Source organism: Neomonachus schauinslandi, chromosome 12 (assembly GCF_002201575.2).
Source record: "Neomonachus schauinslandi chromosome 12, ASM220157v2, whole genome shotgun sequence".
NCBI lineage: Eukaryota > Metazoa > Chordata > Mammalia > Carnivora > Phocidae > Neomonachus > Neomonachus schauinslandi.
The window spans coordinates 73,471,039-73,491,195 of NC_058414.1; the positions used below are offsets into that span (position 1 = coordinate 73,471,039).

General features: G+C 43.0%; 1 non-coding gene across 1 annotated transcript; it reads right to left on the reverse strand.

Annotated features, from left to right (window-relative positions):
- Positions 1–14,026: 14,026 nt before the first annotated feature.
- On the reverse strand, positions 14,027–14,132 carry LOC123326410. Its single transcript, XR_006541072.1, has one exon. It is a non-coding gene; the product is annotated as a U6 spliceosomal RNA (small nuclear RNA).
- Between the last annotated feature and the right edge of the window lie 6,025 nt (positions 14,133–20,157).

A 20,157-nucleotide genomic window follows, 5' to 3' on the forward strand; every position in this document is an offset into this window, starting at 1 on the left:
TGAGATCATATGATGCTTGTCTTTCTCTGACTGACTCATTTCACTTAGCATAATACCCTCTAGTTCTATCCACGTCATTGCAAATGGCAAGATTTCATTTTTTAATGGCTTCATAATATTCCATTGTGTGTGTGTGTGTGTGTGTGTATACACATACCACATCTTCTTTATCCATTCATCTGTTGATGGACATCTGGGCTCTTTCCATAGTTTGGCTATTGTGGACATTGCTGCTATAAACATCGGGGTGCATGTACCCCTTTGGATCCCTACATTTGTATCTTTGGGGTAAATACCCAGTAGTGCAATTGCTAGGTCATAGGGTAGCTCTATTTTTAACTTTTTGAGGAACCTCCATACTGTTTTCCAGAGCGGCTGCACCAGCTTGCATTCCCACCAACAGTCCTTTCTCCGCATCCTCGCCAACATCTGTTGTTTCCTGACATGTTAATTTTAGCCATTCTGACTGGTGTGAAGTGGTATCTCATTGAGGTTTTGATTTGTATTTCCCTGATGCTGAGTGATATTGAGCACTTTTTCATGTGTCTGTTGGTCATTTGGATGTCTTCTTTGCAGAAATGTCTGTTCTTGTCTTCTGCCCATTTCTTGATTGGATTATTTGTTCTTTGGGTGTTGAGTTTGATAAGTTCCTTATCAGTTTTCGGGTTTTTGTCTTCTATGGCTAGCCTGCTCTTAAGCATCTGTCATAGCGTCATTAATAGGCAGTTTTAGAGATTTCACAGGATATAGTCTTTTTAGTTGCTTCAGTAAAATTCACAAGGACAACATTTTTGTTTCTGTTTGCTTTGGGACCCAAGCACAAAGCTCTAATGAGCCACTGTCTCCTTTCTTTGCTTCATTCATTCATTCAATTTATATTGTGCATTGAATTCCATCAACAAACAAAAATTCAATATGCCCATGCTTGTGGCCTGTGGCAAGGGCCACAGTCCTCTGGGGAAAATGTCCTCACGTGCAGTCCCTGGGTTGGGGTTCTCACCTGCACCTGATGCCAAGTAACACCTGTAACTCTCTCCCCTGGTGTGGCTTTTCTAGGTGGGAAACCAACAAAATTGGACAGCTGGGATATCATACCAGGCTTATGAAATTGTTCTCAGTGGGCTCCGAAGGCTCTCAAAAGGTGAACAAGTCAAGAGCCACTTTTCTCCTACACAACTTTGCCAGTTCTGATTTCCCCACATGCCTTCTTTCAACTATCTTAGTCACTGCCCAGCACAGTGTGACAAGCGCCAGGCACCTCTCCTCTTTGAGATAAGGGGGAATCTTCAGAGGGAAAGTGACTGCCATGGGGCCAGGGCACGAGAGCCTCTGGAGCCCACTGCCGTCTCCCTCAGCTGCAAAGATGAGGGCCTGAGACCCTTGAGAAATAAGGATCAGATTGTGTCCAAAATACATCTCAATCTCTTGGGGCTGCCTCTAGCCATAAAAGGAGCTGGTCAAGGGCTATTTATCAGAAAGGTTCTTGAGGGCAAATAGAACCTGCAGGGCACTTCAATTAGCTGAGCAGTCGCTCAGCTCTGATGAGCCTACAGCTGTCACCAGAAAGGGTATCGGCTATTCGAATGGCACTGTGATTGCAATTTCATATGTAGGGCTGCAAAGAGCCCTTTCCTTTGTGCTCAGGTCCTTTGGGCATCTTTGCCCATATTTGCACAGGGTCTTAGATTCTGGAAAATGTTAGAATCTAAAAATAGCCAAACTATAAGCAAGTAGGTATTTTATTTTATTTTATTTTATTTTAAAGATTTTATTTATTTATTTGAGAGAGAATGAGCAAGCAAGAGAGAGAGAGAGAGAGCATGATCGGGGGAGGGAGCAGAGGCAGAGGGAGAATCAGACTTCCCACTGAGCAGGGAGACTGATGTGGGACTTGATCCCCAGACTCCGGGATCATGACCTGAGCTGAAGGTAGGCACTTAACTGACTGAGCCACCCAGGCACCTGGCAAGTAGGTATTTTAATCATCTACTTTAGTGTCAAATGAGATTGCCCAACAATGGCTGGTCACCATAGCCAAAGACATGTCTTAAAAGGATCTTTCAGGTAATCCACCTGCTTTTTCTACATGATCCCTATAAGAACAGAGAATGTGAGTCATGACAGCTGCCCCAGGCCCTAATTTCTCCGTCTTGTTCCATTGCAGTTATATCTACTGACAGCTGGAAACTCAAGGGGCCCGATAGCATCCACAGCAAGACTCTCACAAGTTACATTTAAATTTCAGCAAGAAATGTTTTATACACATAGATTTTCAGGACTCAAATGTGTATTTCCCTTAAAAAATATCTCTAGATTCTTTTAGTTTAGAAAGGTCTCAGCAGACACTTGAAAAGCACATTGGACTTTCAAAAAATTAAGAGCTCTATGTATCCCACAGCCAGTTTTCTGTTACAGAAAGGATTGGGCCAAGCTTTGAGATATTTGTTTCAATTTTATGTCTCTCCTGTGACATGGCTGAATCCTGATTTGATTTTCCCTGTCATGTATAGGAAGCTTTTAAAAAAACTCTCCCTCTGTTAATAGCATCATGAGAGCACTCAGAACTTCATATTGTAATTTTTCTATCCTATCAAATTATTAACTTATTTATCTTTGTGTTCCCAATATTTAGCATATTGTTAGCATTGGTTGTGGTCAATAAATGCTGAGCAGAAGGCAGGAGGATGGAGCGGGGGAGAGAGAGGTGGCTAGAGTCCTAGAAGTGTTTTTCTCCCAAGCTGTATCATGTGAGAACTTAAGCTCTCAGAGTTCATGGCTTGGGCACTGGCACTCTTTGTACAATGTAGTGTGGTAATCAGAATTGAAATTTTTCTTTGGTTGTGTTCAGAGCCAACTCACAGTAGTCACCTGAAAATTCTCTCCATATGTGAGAGCTCAAGTTCAAGACCAGCCTACAGGTATGAGGTTGGGACTCCTGAGAAACCCCAGATCCTCTGCTTGTTCCCCACACCTCATCCATAGCCCATATCCTACTGTAAACCACAGACTTCAGGAACCAGAGGACATATAAATAGTCTGGAAGGCTAACAATGAACTATCAAAAAAGAAATTAAGAAAATAATCCCATTTACCAAAAATAATAAAATATTTAAGAATAAACTTAACCAAGGAGTTTAAAGACTTGTGATTTCAAAATATAAAACATTGATGAAAAAAATCAGAGAAGACACAAATAAATGGAAAGACATACCATGTTCGTAAATTGGAAGATTTAATATTGTTAAAATGTTCACACTACCCAAAATGACCGACGGATTTAGTGCAATCCCTATCAAAATACCAATGGTATTTTTTTACAGAAATAGAAAAAACAATCCTAAAATTCATATGGAACAACAAAGAACCCAAATACCAAATACAATCTTGAGAAAGAAGAATAAAGCTGGAAGCATCATACTTCCTGGTATCAAAATATATTACAAAGCCACAGTAATTAAAACAGTATGGTCCTGGGGCACCTGCGTGGCTCAGTCGGTGGCTAAGCATTTGCCTTTGGCTTGGGTCATGATCTCAGGGCCCTGGGATTGAGTCCCGCATCAGGCTCCCTGCTCAACAGGACATTTGCTTCTTCCTCTCCCTCTGCCCCTCCCCTACACTTGTGCGCACTCTCTCTCTCAAATAAATAAAATCTTTAAAAAAAAATAGTATGGTCCCAGCATAAAGACATATAGACCAATTAAACTGGATAAAGAGCCCAGAAATCAACCCATGCATACATAGTCAACTGAAATTCTACAGGATGCGAAGAATACACAATGGAAAAAGGACAGTCTCTTCGATGAATAGTGTTAAGAAAACTGGATATGTACATACAAATGAATAAAATTGGACCCTTGTCTTATAGCCATATACAATAACTAACCCAAGATGCATCAAAGACTTAAAAGTAGGACTTGAAACTGCAAAACTCCTAGAAGGAAACATGGAGGGAAAGCTTCGTGACATTGGTCTTCGTGACATGAGCAAAAGATTTGAATAGACGTTTCTCTAAAGAAGACATACAGATGGCCAACAGGCATATGAGAAAATGTTCAATATCACTAATCATCAGGGAAATGCAGTTCAAAATTAACGAGACAAAATGCAAAACAAAATAGAAACCCCACAGAAATATTCTCTTTTAGGATGGTTATTATAAAAAAAACCCAAAGATAAAAACTGTTGGTAAGGATGGAGAGAAATCAGAACCTTGTACATTGTTAGTGGGAATGTAAAATGGTGCAGCTGCTATGGAAAACAGTATGGAGGCTCCTGAAAAAATTAAAAATAGAACTGCTATATGACCCAGCAAGTCCACTTCTGGGTATTTATTCAAAAGAATTAAAATTAGGATCTCGAAGAGATGTCTGCACTCTCAGGTCCATTGTAGCATTTTCACAATGGCCTAGAGGTGGAAACAACTTAAATGTCTATCAGCGGATGAATGGATAAAGAAAATGTGGTCTATATATATAATGAGATTATATTCAGCTTTAAATAGGAAAGAAATCTTGGCTTATGTGACAATATGGATGAACCTTGGGGACATTATGCTAAGTGAAGTAAGCTGGTCAGAGTATGATTCCATTATATGAGGTAGCTAAAGGAGTCCAACTCAGAAGCAGAAAGTAGAATGGTAGTTGTCAGGGGATAGGGAAAGGGGGAAATGGGGAGTTGCTGTTTTTAAAGGGTATAAAGTTTCGGTTATGCAAGATGAATACATTCTAGAGATACGCTCTACAACATAGTGCTTATAGTTAGCAGTACCGTACCGTACACCAAAAAATTTGTCAAGAGAGTAGATTTCATGTTATCTTTTCTTACCACAATGAAAAAAACAGTCCAGAAGGATTTGTGGAATGCCTCCTCCTTCCAACTCCTGTTCTTACCCTGACAGAGAGTGTGAGTATTCTTTGTAGAACGAAAAAGGAAGTTGTTCCCATTGAAGGGGGTTTCTTAACCTTATCACTATTGACATTGTGGGCCAGATAATTCTTTGTGGTGAGGGACTGTCCTGTGCTTTATAAAATATTTAGCCACATCCTCAGCCTCTACCCACCGGATGCCAGTATCAACCCCCATCCCACAGTTAGGACAACCAAAAATGTGTTCAGAAATTGTCACATGTCCCTTGAGGGCCCAAACCGCTCCGGGTTGAGAACCACTGCCTTTGGAAGAATCCCAACAAGCTAGGACTTTGGCACCCAACGTGTCCATGGTGAAGGTCAGATGCAGTATTTGGTGGTGTTATGACCTGGAAAGTCATTTTTCTCAGGAGCGCAGCATTCCCCATGGGGAGGGTGAATGTCCATCTGGCTTTTGTAGTCTAAATAGGTAAAGACATCCAAAACACATCTTGCTCTCAGTCTTTCCTAGTTTTCTATTTCCAACAAAATAAAAGGAGAAAAGTGTTCTGTATTTATTTGTTTCCTAGGGCTGGTAACAAATTACCACCAACTGGGTGGCTTAAAACAATAGAAATGTATTTTCTCTGGTTCTGGAGGCCAGAAGTCTGAAATCAAGGTGTCAGCGGGGCTGGGTTCCCCTGGAGGTTCTAGGGGAGAATCCTGTGTGCTTTTCCCATTTGTGGGAAAAGTAGCTCCGGGGGTACCTTGGCTTGTGGCTGCACCGCTCCAATCTGTGCCTCTGTCTTCACATGGTCTCGCCTCTGTGTGTCCTTTGTAAGGACGCTTGTCATTGCATTAAGGCCCACTCGGATAGTCCAGGATGCTCTCATTCGAGATCCTTAACTGCATCTGCAAAGACTCTTTTTCTAAATAAGATCAGGCCTACAGGTTCTGGGATGTGGATATACTTCTTTGGGGGCCCCCATCCAACCCATTGCATACCCTAAAGCAAAGCTTCTTTTTAAAAAACCACTGAGACTGATTTGTTTAAGCATTTGAAACAAAAGTTTACAGAGAAGTTGGAAGTGTAGTCCAAAAGCCCTTTTTTGAAACTTAGTTGCTGACATGATGCCCCCCCACCCTCAAATACTTCAGTGTGCATTTCCTACAAACAAGGACCTTCCTCTGCTTAACTGCAGCGTGACTATCAAAACCAGAAAACTGACATTGACCCAGTACATCACTCTCCACATCAACGATCCATTCAAGTTCCTCCAATTATCCTAATACTCTTTTTTTTTTTATAGCTAAAGGCTCTACTTCAGAATCATACCCACATTTAGTTATCCCTTTAGTTTTCTTCAGTCTGAAACAGATCCTCAGAGTTTCTTTGAGTTTCAAATCCTTAACACTTTTGAAGATTGAGGGCCAGTTACTTGGTAGAATGTCCTTCAGTTTGGGCTTTTCTGATATTTCCTCATGAATGGGTTTCTCAGGACCACTCCAAAGTAAGGCTGTGTTCTTGTCAGTGCATTAGAAACACATGTTTTCCATTTGTACAATTGCTGGCGGTGAAGATGTCCATCACTTGATGAAGGTCTATCTGCCAGGTGCCTCTTCTCCCTCCCTCCCTACCCCCTGTCATTAGTAAGTATTTTGTGGGGAGGACTTTGACACTATATAAATATCCTATTCTTCACTAACTTTCAATTTATTGGTGGGTTTATTTGTATCTAAAGGACTGGTGAATTCCCATTTTATCAATAGGTTATAATCTGTGAGGATCACTATTTGTATGTCCAAATGGCGCCACATTTGGTTAGAAGGAGCCCATGTGGTCTGGCTGTGTCTTTTTGACATGTCCCCATCATTCTTTGGTCACTTCCTTGCTTTCTGGCACAAGACGTTCTAAGCTTGTTTTGTACTTTCTCTGCCCCTAAAAGGAGTTCTGGGTTCCTTTTACTGGAAAATGGAACGAGTTTTGAGAACAAGCATCTTTGCTGGTGTGCGTTTTCCAGACTGTTGTTGTGACAGTTTCTCTCAGCTGCTTCCCTCCTCATTCCTTCCACATGGCCATGGCTTTCCCACCCGCGTGGCTCCCTCCCTCGCTCTTCTTGCTCCACAGGGCCCACACTGTTTCTCTGTTGACATCTGGAAGCCCTAACTCTGGGGAGCCAGCAGCCACGCGACGGCAGCCCGTGTCCTGAGAAAGGCTGGCCTGCTGTTGGCAGGCATGCTGGACAACCCGCTAGCCATGGTTGGAGAAACCTGGCTCGGTGAGCACTTCTGGATACATGACCTCAGTGAGCTTAAACATCCGAATGTGTGTGAGTCATTCCCCAGCCCCAATGGCTGACTTCCCCTTTTACACTGTGAGGACAACTGCCTTCCTGTTCTGCCTTAGTTCAGCTTTGCCCGGGATTGATTTCCTAAACTCTTCGAATTTTGAGGGTTGTTACCACGTCTCCTACCTCATCCTTTCTCCTCTAAGAAGGAAAATGTGAAAGGCCTGACTAATCCAGCCCTCCTAGGTCCTGCTCAGCCTGAGGACTTTCAGCCCGACTAGCCCACGGGGCGGGGCCGCTGGTTCCCTCACACTTGTGAATGGAGGCTGGGGGCTGATCTGGGCTGGCCTCCCACGCCGCGCTCCCACGCACTGCACGCTGGCCTTCCGGTCTGTGTCCCATCTCCTGCCTCCTTGGTCTGCCATGACAACCAAGATGTAACCATTCAGATACTTTCATCCCCTTCCTTGGGCTCTCTGTCCTCTGCCAACCTTCCTCTACACCTTTTTTGCTGTGGACTTTTTTTTTTTAAAGATTTTATTTATTTATTTGACAGAGAAAGACACAGCGAGAGAGGGAACACAAATGGGGAGTGGGAGAGGGAGAAGCAGACTCCCTGCCGAGCAGGAAGCCCGATGCGGGACTCGATCCCAGGACTCCAGGATCATGACCTGAGCCGAAGGCAGTCGCTTAACCAACTGAGCCACCCAGGCGCCCTGCTATGGACTTTTTAAGCGTGACTTTCCACACTCCCTCCATCCCTGGGTTTAGTGAAGTCTTGAGCTACACATGACCAACATTTCTGTCCTTTACTCCTGCACCTCCTAAGTGGACTTGAACCCTAGGTAGCTACCCAGGAGGGGAGTCACCTGACCTCTGGGCAACTAATCCAGAGGCCAGCAAGAGACCCTTGACATGCCTGGGGAGAAGGCTCAGTTTCTTTCTTTCACTGAACTAGGGGCGAGAGGGAGAGACAGGCTGTGGGGTTGTGAGGTTGTGACGAAGAGATGGAGCTAGCAGTCATGTGGGGCCATGTGCAATTTTAACAAGTGAGGAAAAAGACTAAGAAAGAGGAAGAGGAAGCTGAATTACAGAGAAAATAAGAGAGGCCATCACTCGAATGAAAAGTGGAGAGGAAGCTTCCTTGGTCTCCAACATCTTTCTGGAAATAAATGTCAGTTCATTCAAAGACTAGCTGCACATTGCTTCCTGTTCAGGGGTTCTGTCAGATCTCTATGTTCTTAGAATAAGCTGCCCATTTTTGGTGTTATTTTGAGTGGATTTCTGTTTGTTGCCATCAAAAGAGCCTTTCTTGAATGTTCTTGATGGCTGCATTGCCTTCAATTTCTCTCCAGTGGAGCCTGTTCTCCCATGCCTTGGGAGAGGGGTCAGTGTCCCTCTCACCCCACCGTGCTGCTTCCCAGATGTTTCTGCAACACTTTTTAAAACAAACTGTCTTTTTAGGTCCATGTCCAGCATGAGGATGTACTATCGTCTTCCCTGTCATCCACTCATATCCAGACACTTTTCTAGGTTCCCTAATAAATGTCAAAAGTTCTGTTCTCCTTCTTTCTTCCCTTGCCATTATCCTGGGCAACCTCAGCATCCACATGGACGATTCATGCACTAGGTTATCCCTATATTCTGTACCCTATCCATTCCCAAAATAATGAAAACAACATATTAAAAAATGGTACCTATCTTACAGCTTAGGAAATACTTTCCCAGTCATAATTTCATTATGTTTTGATTTTTGAACTCCGCTGCCAAAGCCACACCATAGACTCATCCCCTTATACCTGCCTCACTTCCAAAACCTGGGTGTCTCCATTCTCCTTTAATGAAGACAATCTCCTGGGCTCCATATTTTCCTTTAGTTTCTCCCAAGAGCTTTCTCTTGGGTTTCATCAGAGCCTGTGTCTTTACTCTTTCCGAATCTCCTAGGCTCCCAGCTCCCTTCTGTTTCCTGCCCGCTCAGCCAGGATCTGATTCCTGGTCTCTGCAGCACTGCCAGGAAGCTGGAGCATCACTCGTCCTGGCAGATCTCCTCTGCGCCCACCTGGTCCATCTTGCTTATCCCCAACCCCTGCTCCTGATGGTCAGCCCCTTACCACTCAGGCGTGTCATTCTCTCCATTTCCCCTCTCCTGCCCTCTCCCTTTCTCATTTCAGCTATGTCCTAAATGCCATTTAAAAATATTTTATTAATTCTTTGTTAACTCCCGGTCTCTATTGTCTTCCTCTTGGTCCCAGTCCTCCTTCTCCCTGCCCTCTTACTCACCATGCTCCAGTCTCCTCCAGGATATGACCACATCCATTTTTCCTCTTTCTCTACCATCTCAGTGTCAGGTCCCCTTCTCACTGATTTAAATGAATGGTGAAATATGTCTATAGAAACCAACCCTTCTTCAATCTCGCTTCTCCCTGAAGCTACCATTCACTATCTTCTCACCCCCTTCTTTAGAGTTTCTACTCAACACTGTCACACATTCCTTCTTCAACCCTCCAAATTCTGTCCTGACAGAACCTCCTTTTTCAAAGGAAAACAATGACTGTCCGATTTCCTAATTCCAACTTGACCACAAAACTCTGGGAAGTCTCCTCTTTTGGCCTTCATGACACTCTTTCTCCAGATTCTCCTTGAAGCTCTCTGACCCAAGTTTTCCTTTGTCATTCTTTAAATGTGGGCCTCTCCCAAAGTTCTCATCTTGGTCCTGGAAGGCCTTCTTGCTTTGCTTCCCTCCCAGCACCATGTCATTCTCTCCCATAGCTTCACCCACATGCCGGTCACTTTCCCCACCCACTTTGACTTCACCCCATCTCTTCTGAGCTCCTGACCTACATTTCCAACTGCCAATGGGACATCTCACTTCAAACTTGGCATGTCTCCCACTGAGCTCAGATTCTTTACCCTACAAATCACCCATCTTGTGTACATGCCACCAACAGCCAGCCACATACATAGAAACCTTGGAGGGTGACTTCTCACAGTTCACCAGTAGCTCATGCTGCCAGGTGGCCATGCAGTTTGTGACCGTTCTGGAATTCAGGGCCTCCCTCCCTCTCCCTGCTCAACTGCCATTACCATCTGCCTGGTTCACCTCCCTCCAAACTCTTCTCTTTCCAACCTTAAAAACAGCGATTTAATCATCCTATTTCCACCTCAGAGACAGCACTGATTCCTCACTGTGTACACGGAAAGGCTCAGACTCCTTGGAAGGGCAGTCGAAGCCCCCCATGGTATTCCTGGCACGTTTCCCACCACACACTCCATGCCCCTCGCTCCTGCCACGTGGGCCTCCCCGTAGTTCCCCGAACCTGCTTTTCTTTATCCCGTGGCTCCACTTGCTATTCCTCCTGTCAGGAAGATATTTCTCTTCATTTTCTGCCAACTCAAATGGTCCCATAAGTCAAAATTCAGGTCAATGGTCATTTTTTCTGTGAAGCCTTCTTTGATCCTCCCTGGACAGTAGTTGCTTCTCCCGTTTCCCTTAGTGGGTTACGTCTCACACTTAGTCGACTATGCCTTGAATTACGAGTTAGTTTTGTTTCTGTCTGTGAATTCTTTAACAACAACTGTTTATTGAATAACATGTGTTCTTCGTTCTTATCCTGTCATTTAATATTTACCACAGCTCTTCGATGTGGTATCAATATCGCCCTTTGCCAAGGAAGAAACTGGGGCTCAAAGGTGCCTCATTTCTTCCTGAGGTCACATGGCTGTTAAGTGGAAGAACCAGAACCTGAGCCCGGGGCTGCTTTACCCCAAAGCTCAGTCTCTTTTCGCTAGACCAGTTGTTTCCAATCTTCATTGTGCACTGAAATCACCGGAGGGAATCTTTCAAAACTATTGATTTACCCGATGGTATTGGTATGGAGCCCACCCCAGGCATCAGGGTATGTGGTTTTATTTTTCCAGTTGCCCAGGTAACCCTAATACACAGCAAAGTCTGGGAGGCACTGCTCTAGGCTCTTTGGCAGCCAGCACACAGTGTGTTTAATATAGATTGGCCCTAAATACTTTCCCCGAATGCTTTTCTGCTCCTCTGGACACTTTATCCCTAAATCCTAAGGTTGGCAAAAATTCAAAAGCAAAAACAAGCAGAGAAAGAAATTAATTATCTGGCTAACATGAGCCCCAAATTCATTTCCAGTGAAATTTTCCAAATCAGTATAAAGAAATTAGCACAGGCCAAAGTTGTTTAAACTAATTGATCCTCAATTGCCTTGCTTTGGGGAGAGACACGCCTCCTCCTCGGCACCCTCCCACCCCTCTTGTTTGTCATCACTCAGCCGCCGTGTGTTGTCACCACTTGTCTCCACAGATGGACCCCAAGGCCGAGCCTACCTTCTTTGGAAGAGAAGTTGAGACGTGGCAGGGAAAGCGTGGATAGACGGTATGGACCATGGCAATGATCAGGTCACACTCCCTAGTCCTCGCAGGCTATCACAGCCATGCGCTGCCCCAGAAGTTGCTGGAAAAAATCTCACTGGGTCAGTCACTCCCCATATTGCAATGACTATCCTCTATGCATAATTTAAGGTTATTTTATTACAGCCAAATTTATGGAAATAATTTGAAAACTGTGCTTTAAAATGCTTTGTCCTAAGACTTATTTATAACTTTTAGTATTAGAGTCCATCAATGAGGAAACATCACCTAATAAAACTGTGCTGTGAATTTATGTGAACGTCCTATCTAACTAGTAGGATGTGCCTTCTCATCCAATCCCATTAGAGCTTCCATTCTGTTGCATAGAGGGAGCAAACTACAGACCTTCCAGCGTCCGTGAAGGCCAGAACACTCTTCTCCGATGTTTGTTGGATTCAGACGGTGATCATTGCTAGCGATAGTCTAGAACACATGAGAGCTATAGACATCACTTGTGCTCAAAGTTTGGGGTAAATTAAATAATTCATTCACTGAACTTTATTTGGAGTCCTCCCTCCGTGCCCACGCATACATACAGCGTCTGTAATACAGAGCTAAGTACTTTTGGAGCCCAGGGACTCACACAGGGGGGCTCCTTTATCCAGATGCCTAACGCTAAGTTAAAGGGTCTCAGTTAAATGATATGCTAAGGCGGTCATTCGGAAGAGGCTGCAGGGCCTCAAATGATTGAAGGCTAAGCGAATGGCACTTGTGGGCCCTTTGTCCCCGCGAGCAGGCAAGAGAACCAGGTGCAGGTCCTGCCTTTAACTTTTGACCTCAGCTTCTCGGTGGTAAGACAAGACAGTCACATCAGAAATTTGTTTCCAAGGGCATCCCATCTCTCCTCCGTGGTGAGTCTGGGGATCTGTGCGAGTTCAGGGCATGGGGAGGCCTTCTGGCAATGAGGTGTGTATTCAACTTGGAGGGGGGAAGTGTTGGGAAGAATATCAGCCGGGGGCCCGCTCCGAAACGCACGCCATACCAGTTAGGTTAACAGAGACGGTTTAATACGAAGAATTAGTAACCAGGTTCTGGAGGACATAGAGGACACTCCGAGGTATTTCAGCGACAGGAAGAGCCGGAAACAGCCACCGGCACACAGGGGTAGAGGAACAAAGAGAAAAGGTTGGATTAGAAATGAGAAACTTGGAGAAGAGGTCCCAGAGCTGGTACAGGGGTCCTGCCCAGATGGCGCTCGTGCCTCTTAGAGCCCCAGTGAGGCTGCTTTGGGGGTGTGGGGGAAAACCTGCAAAAGGCAGAGCTGCTGCTGCAGGAAGAACTGTTGCTGGAAGGACCCCCACAGGAATGTCCAACGGGAGGAAAGGCCTGCCGTCTCCCGTAGCGCCTCCTTCTGGAAGAGCTGCCGAGGACCCGCAAAGCGGAACCGGGTTGCAGCCTCAGCCCTTGGCCCCTAGCCAAACCCGGAGGGCGGGTTTGAGACTGAGAGCCAACAGTCTAATAACCGGTCCTGGAAGCAATGCGAACAGGGCCCACTACAAGCCGGGAAATAGTTTAAGCAAAGTGGTAACAATATCTGCCATGTCCACGCGTCCGCTTTGTATCGTTTTACTCATTCGCTCATTAATCCTCACAGTGACCTGAGGAAATCAGTTCTGTTACTCACCTGAGGCCAAGGCGCAGCAGGGTAGCTTGGGGTAGACAACCGCCGCACACACACGTACCCGGCCCCCGAGGGCAGAACGGGGGTCTGCTCACAGGACTGTCCGGCTGCAGAACTCTGGCCTCACGGGAGGCACAGTGCTTGCCGAAAATGGGCTCGGTGCGCCCGAGCGGCCGGGGGAGGGGTTTGACTGGAAAGGTGGACATAGATTCGGAAAGGTGGTTTTTGGCTCATTTGTGGAGGGGCAAGGGATTGGGGCCTTTTAGGCAATGGGAACCAGTGACAGTTTTGGAATACGGCAATGAAATGGTGGAAACTTTATTTAGAGAGATTTATTTGGAGTGCGCAAGATGATTTGAAGAGAGAGGAATCTGGGCCAGTGAGGCTCATTATGAATTATAGTAATTTAGAAAGGAGGTGATATGGGCCTTGGTTTGGGTGGTGGCAATGAGAAAGGAAAGGGAGAAATGTGTGGAAGAAAGAAAGAACGAGAATGGAGAGACACAGATACTGCATGAAAAGTAGAACTCAAAGATAATTCTGAAGTTTTTGGGTGTAGATAACTAGCAGAATGATACTGCCTTTCAAAACAAATTCTGGGGATTCTGGAATGCCTTTTCTTTAAGAATGTGGCCTCTGCCTGGGCGCACTGCCCATCCCCCAGCAACTGTGATAGCATGGGGCCCCCAGTGCTCTGCTGAATCCTCCTGGATTATCATCAGCAAAGTTGATAATTTAGAATTGAGAGGTAACTACTTATTGCGTAGTCAGGGAAAATATTTGACTGGAGTTGAGGAACTGGATTCTGTCATCCTGTTATTGCTGTGTATTTTACTTTTTTTTTAAATATGAAATGCTTCACGAATTTGCATGTGATCTGCGCACAGGGACTATGCTAATCTTCTCTGTATGGTTACAGTTTTAGTATACGTGCTCCAAAGCGAGCACGCTGTGTATTATACTTTGTCCGAATTAGTTAACAGTGTGGCTAAGAGAGTTTATTGGGATAATGGATATCAGTGGCTCTCTAACTCGTTTTCATCATAATCACCGGTAGAAGTTTTAAATAATACAACACCTGGACCCATCTTCAGGGTATCTGATCTCAATTCATCTAGGACAGGACCTAATTTTTATTTTTTTGCAGAGGGTGGGGCCCATGTGGGGTGGGGCCAATGGGGGGTGGTGTCCTGGAGGCAGGGTGGGTTGTGGTGGAGGGTGTGGTCAGGACCTAGTTGTTTTTCTTTTTTTTTTTTTTAATTAGCATCTCTAGTTATCTGTTTGAATGCCCCCTCACATACATTCTCTACTGACCTCAGAGTTTCACTAATGCAAGCCCCAGGCCCAAGGGTTGTCAGTGCAAGAGAACTCACCCAGAACAGTTGACCCCATTCAGGAAGGTGGTGAGCATCTTGCAAGATAAAGTGGCCAGAGAAGAAAAGATCTCTGTTTACCGGTAAAGGCACAGTCTAGTAGGCATTTTAGATTTGCATGGCCTCAACCAATAAAAACACATTTAAGTTATATAAGAAGAGTTACATAAGAAGAGTAAGGATATGCTGCTCTCTTTTTAATTTTGTGTGGGTACTGTGGGGATCTCTGAGAGGCATAGATTCTGCATATGACTGCAATTCTTAGAAGAGTGGCACATTATATTTCAGTGGTCCCCAGCTCACCCAGAGGGTAGGTACTAAAGTCAGCACTTAAGGCAAAGGATAACCAAAACTACCCTTGAAATTCCCTTATAAAGATAGGAAGGTAGTGGAGCTCTGCTCCCAGTTCAACACAGTTTTTCTCTAGTGTTAAAACAGATTGCTTCTTGTCTGGGCCCTTACGAAATGGTTGGTTTGTATTTAAAAAGGGCCATTTGTACCTAAAAACAATATCTTTAATCAAACTTCACACCCAAAGGGCTGAGAAGCTCAAGTTGAGAGAGGCTCTGGCTGAGTAGCAAGGAGGATATGTGAAGGAGGTTGTCACAGTAGGAGGGTTGGCCCACTCCAGGCTATTGTATCTTCCCTGAGAGCAGAGGGCCCAGACGGGGTGTTCAGGCTGGTGTATCTGGGTACCATAACTAGTGGGTACAGGAACTAAGACACACGTCCATCTGGAGCAGACTCCTTCCATTATGAGAGCAATCATTTGTGTGGCTAGTCTTAGTTATGGGAATGCCAAGGCACTAGACTCTCCTTGCCTAGGAAATAGATGTAACAGAATTTTTAAAAACTTTCTGTGGCTTATCAGTTTGCAAAAAGAGCCCTGGAGGCTTCTGTACGGAAATGAATGCAAGACCTCATGCTCTTCTTCCGGAGCTGAAATTAGAAAAACCTGCTTTTAAGAGTATGGCACTGGGGAACCTGGGTAGCTCAGTCGTTAAACGTCTACCTTTGGCTCAGGTCATGATCCCAGGGTCCTGGGATCGAGCCCCACATTGGGCTCCTTGCTCAGCAGGGAATACCTGCTTCTCCCTCTCCCACTCCCTCTGCTTGTGTTCCCTCTCTCGCTGTCAAAAAATAAATAAAAATCTTTAAAAAAAAAAAGTTTTGTTGACTTTAGGAAGTATTTAGAAAGTAATGAGTAATGGTCTTCTACTCTTATATTTTAATTAATGTGGGTTATTTTCATTAGATTAACCCTAAGAAGTCAATATTGTCATCTATTTGTGTCTCTCAGGAACACTTCTACAGTGATTTTCGAATTGTAATCAACTCACAAAGCATCCTTGGCAAAGGGTTAGCTTGCATACTTATGCAGAGATTCAAAGTTAGATATTACCTTGATGTGTACTGTGTATCATGCTTGATGGGACTTTTTCTGAGAATGTAAATCAGAAATTCCTTGCAGATCAGTGGAATCATTCACTTATTCTTTTATTTTAATAGAATACTGATTTATTGAATATTTGCTACATGCCTGGTGCTCTATAGTTGAATCAAGAGTGAGAAGTAAAAGGGGATTGGTGCAGGAAAAGGGAGGGAGGGAGGGAAAGGAAACAATCCTAATCATCCTTGGCTGGTCTTGTATTAGAATTGTAGCTTTATAAATTAATTTTAGTAAAAAGTTAACAGTTTACAATATTAGGTCTTTCTATTATAATCTCTCCATTCAAAGTATCCCTTATTTCCATTACTAAGGTTTTTTAGATTTTTTTCTTATAATTCTACACAATCATTATTGTTTATATCCAGATATTTATATAGCTACTATGAGCAACAGAATCCTAACCAGTTTTCCTACTTTTAGTCTAAGTCCTCCTGCATCCACACCTACAAATCTATTCTCCTTTTAGATTGATTGAAGAGTTTTAAAATTATTTTTATCTCCTTACTAAAGAGGAAATTGTACATTTTTGCCTTCATAGTTATCTTTAAAATTGTGACATGCTTACCTAACAATGCCTAAAGTTTATAATATTTCTTCCCTCCTTCCCAACAATATAAACAAATTTAAAATGCTTAATTTTGGGAGCTCCTCAGTGGCTCAGTTATTAAGCATCTGCCTTCAACTCAGGTCATGATCCCAGGGTCCTAGGATCGAGCCCCGCATTGGTCTCCCTGCTCGGCGGGAAGTCTACTTCTTCCACTCCCACTCTCCTTGCTTGTGTTCCTGCTCTTGCTATCTCTCTGTCAAATAAATAAATAAAATCTTTAAAAAAATGCTTAATTTTGGTCACTTCCTTTCTATCTTGATATGTTACCAACACTTTATTTCACCTTGTTCTGTTACCAGAAATGAGTAATTCCTAGTTATTATTGTAAATTTCACTGCATGTATACAAATTTATTTACTCAAGTTTTCCTCTTGCATTTCTTTTGGAAAATATTTGTTCTGAAGTTCCTATAGATGAGATCTGTTCTTGGTAGATTTTGTTTGTCTGAAATGTCTTTATTTTACTCTTGTTCTTTAATGATAGTTCAGCTGGATATAAAGTTATAGATTGATTTTTTTCCCCAGCATTTTGAAAATATGATTCCAGTGCCTTCTTGTTTTCCATCACTGCTCTGGAAATGTCTACTTTTGGCCTGATTTTCTTTTCTAGGTAACTTGTCTTTTCTCCTTGGTAGCTTTTGAAATTTCTTTTTCTTCTACTCTCTGCATTTTTGCAGCAGTATATTCTTGTGTGGATTTAGTTTGTTTTGGAACTACTTGGAACTTGTGCTTCTTGACATTGAAGATTTATATCTTTCATCCATTCTGGAAATTGCTCATCTTTCTCACTTTCTCTCTTCTTCTTCTTTTTTTTTTTTAAGGATTTTATTTATTTATTTATTTATTAAAGAGAGAGAGAGCGAGCGAGAGCATGCACAAGCAGGGGAGGGGCAGAGGGAGAGGGAGATGGAGACTCCCCATTGAGCAGGGAGCCCAACTCAGGGCTCAATCTGAGGACCCTGAGATCACGACCTGAGCCGAAGGCAGACACTTAGCCAACAGAGCCACCCAGGCGGCCCATCTCTTTTCTTTCTTTCTGGAATTCCTGTTATAAGACATATGTTGGACCTATTAATTCTACTTTCCCTGTCCCTCAAGTCCTTTCATATTTCCCTTTTTTTTTTTTTTTTTGGTATCTTGGGCAGAATTCTAGATAATTTCCTAAATCTGTCTTCCACTTCACTAATTCTCTTTTTAGCTGTATCTACTTTTCTGTTTACCATATCCAATGAATTCTTTTCTTAAAGATTTTATTTATTTATTTGACAGAGAGACACAGTGAGAGAAGGAACACAAGCAGGGGGAGTGGGAGAGGGAGAAGCAGGCTTCCCGCGGAGCAGGGAGCCTGATGAGGGGCTCGATCCCAGGACCCTGGGATCATGACCTGAGCTGAAGGCAGATGCTTAACGAGCGAGCCACCCAGGCACCCCACATCCAGTGAATTTTTTTTAAAGACACATTTAATCAGCATCATGATCAGACTATTACAGTTATCAATTAACAACATATGAACAACAACAAAAAACTACATTAAAACCTTTCATTGGAATGCTTTTCACTTTTTAGAGAACAGAAACTAAAATACCTGTTATATAATTAGTCACAAATACCATCCTTATTATTATTTTTTTTCTTGTAGCAGTTAGGCTCTGCTGCTGTGATTGGCTGAGTTCACAAACCTATTGTAACCCATAACTTTTCTGTCACTTCTCTGGTTCTCGTGGTGGTGAAGGCCAGTACTTTGTCAAACCACAAAACCCAAAGTGGTTATGGGTGTCTAAGCAACACCAGTAGTTATGGGAGTGGCAGAGATTTTAATTACTGCCAAGAAAAAAGTTAGGAGAGCCAGAGAAGTTCCTTTCTTCATGGGTCCAGAATCTGAAGATTGATTGTTGTAATTGCCAAAGTTATTGTACCTTCTACCACCTCCCACACTGCTTCTGTTATTACCAAATCCATTCCTGCCATCATATTCACCACCACCAAAGCCATAACAACCCTTGAAGTTTCCTCCATGACCAAAGTTGTCGTTCCCTCTAAAATAACCTCCACAACCACTACCAACATTTTAAGAACTACTTTGACCTAGATGAGACACTGGCCATCTCTTGCTTAAGCAGGGCTCTCATTACTTCACAGTTCTAGCTAGTCATGGTATGGTATATCCGAACAACAGTCTTATCCATGGGGTTATGGTTACCAAAGTTTACAAAAGCAAAACCTCTCTTCTTGTCATTATCCTAGTCAGTAATGATTTCAGTCACCTCAGTCTTCCCATATTGCTCAAAATAATCTCTTGCATGATGTTCTTCAGTGTCTTCTTTAATGCCACTAACAAAGGTCTTTTTCATAGGTAACTGTGCATCTAGTCTTGAAAAACCTTCTCTTGGGACACCTTCTTTGGTTCTATGACACTTCCATCCATCTTGTGTGGCCTTGCATTCATGACTGCATATGGTTGCACCACGATGGCTTATGTGACAAGCCCAAAGCTTCTAGAGTGCTTGGTGGTTAGATCTTTCATTGCCATACAATCTGTGAGTGTTACTCATACTTTTCAGTCTATCATTGGTTATACTGAAGTTCAAACCTTTAATGAAGAGCTTCTACAGTTCTTTGGGCTCTTTGAGAGAGATTCTGAATTATATATGGTGGTGGCCATAGGAAAGAGTTTAATAATGCTTCCTCAGTGGCGACCATAGTCAGAAAAATCACTGTTTTAATATCAGTGGTTATGTTTTTAATTACTGGATGTTCTTTTTAGTTCTTTTTCAGATATTTTTTAGCTTATTCTTTTTTTCCTTTAAGTATTATGTACTTTATTCATATTTGTTATTCATTTTGCTTTTTAAAGTCATTCCTAAACAGATTTGTTTTATAGTCTGTGTATAGTAATTTTATTATCTGATATTCTTGGGAATCTAAGTGTATTTTTTTCTTCTTCTGTGATTCTCAATCATGGTCGCTTATTTTGTGGTGTGTTTTGTAATTTTAAATTATCAACTCAGATTTGGTGAAGTATTATATGTGAGAATCCTCTGCAGCCTGGTTGAAAATGTGACCCTCAAAGAGTTTTTGTTCTTGTATCTGCTAAGCACCTCAATCTAGAACTATTTTGTTTTTTTGTTTTAGGCTAATTCATTGGCTAGGCAGCTTCTAAAATGTATAGTTTATGTTCATCCTAATATCAAACTAAACAGCGGCTAGTAGCTGTAAATGGTCAGGGCTATATATTTATTTTAATTAATTTTTTCCTACTCTAATGCCATTTCAGAGCAAACTTGTTCCCAGTTGATTCCCTGTGCTGGTGGTCAGATTTTTCCATAATTGACTGTATTGCCCTCTGAAGGTTCTGACTTCATGTGGTAAGAGATGGGATTCTGTATCCTAATTCCAACTCCTCACTTCAAGAAGGCCCAAAACCCTGTCTCCTGCCCTGCCCTGGCCTTTAATTTAAAACCTAATCTTCTAGGGGTACCTGGGTGGCTCAGTCAGCTAAGTGTCTGACCCTTGGTTTCATCTCAGGTCATGATATCCAGATCAT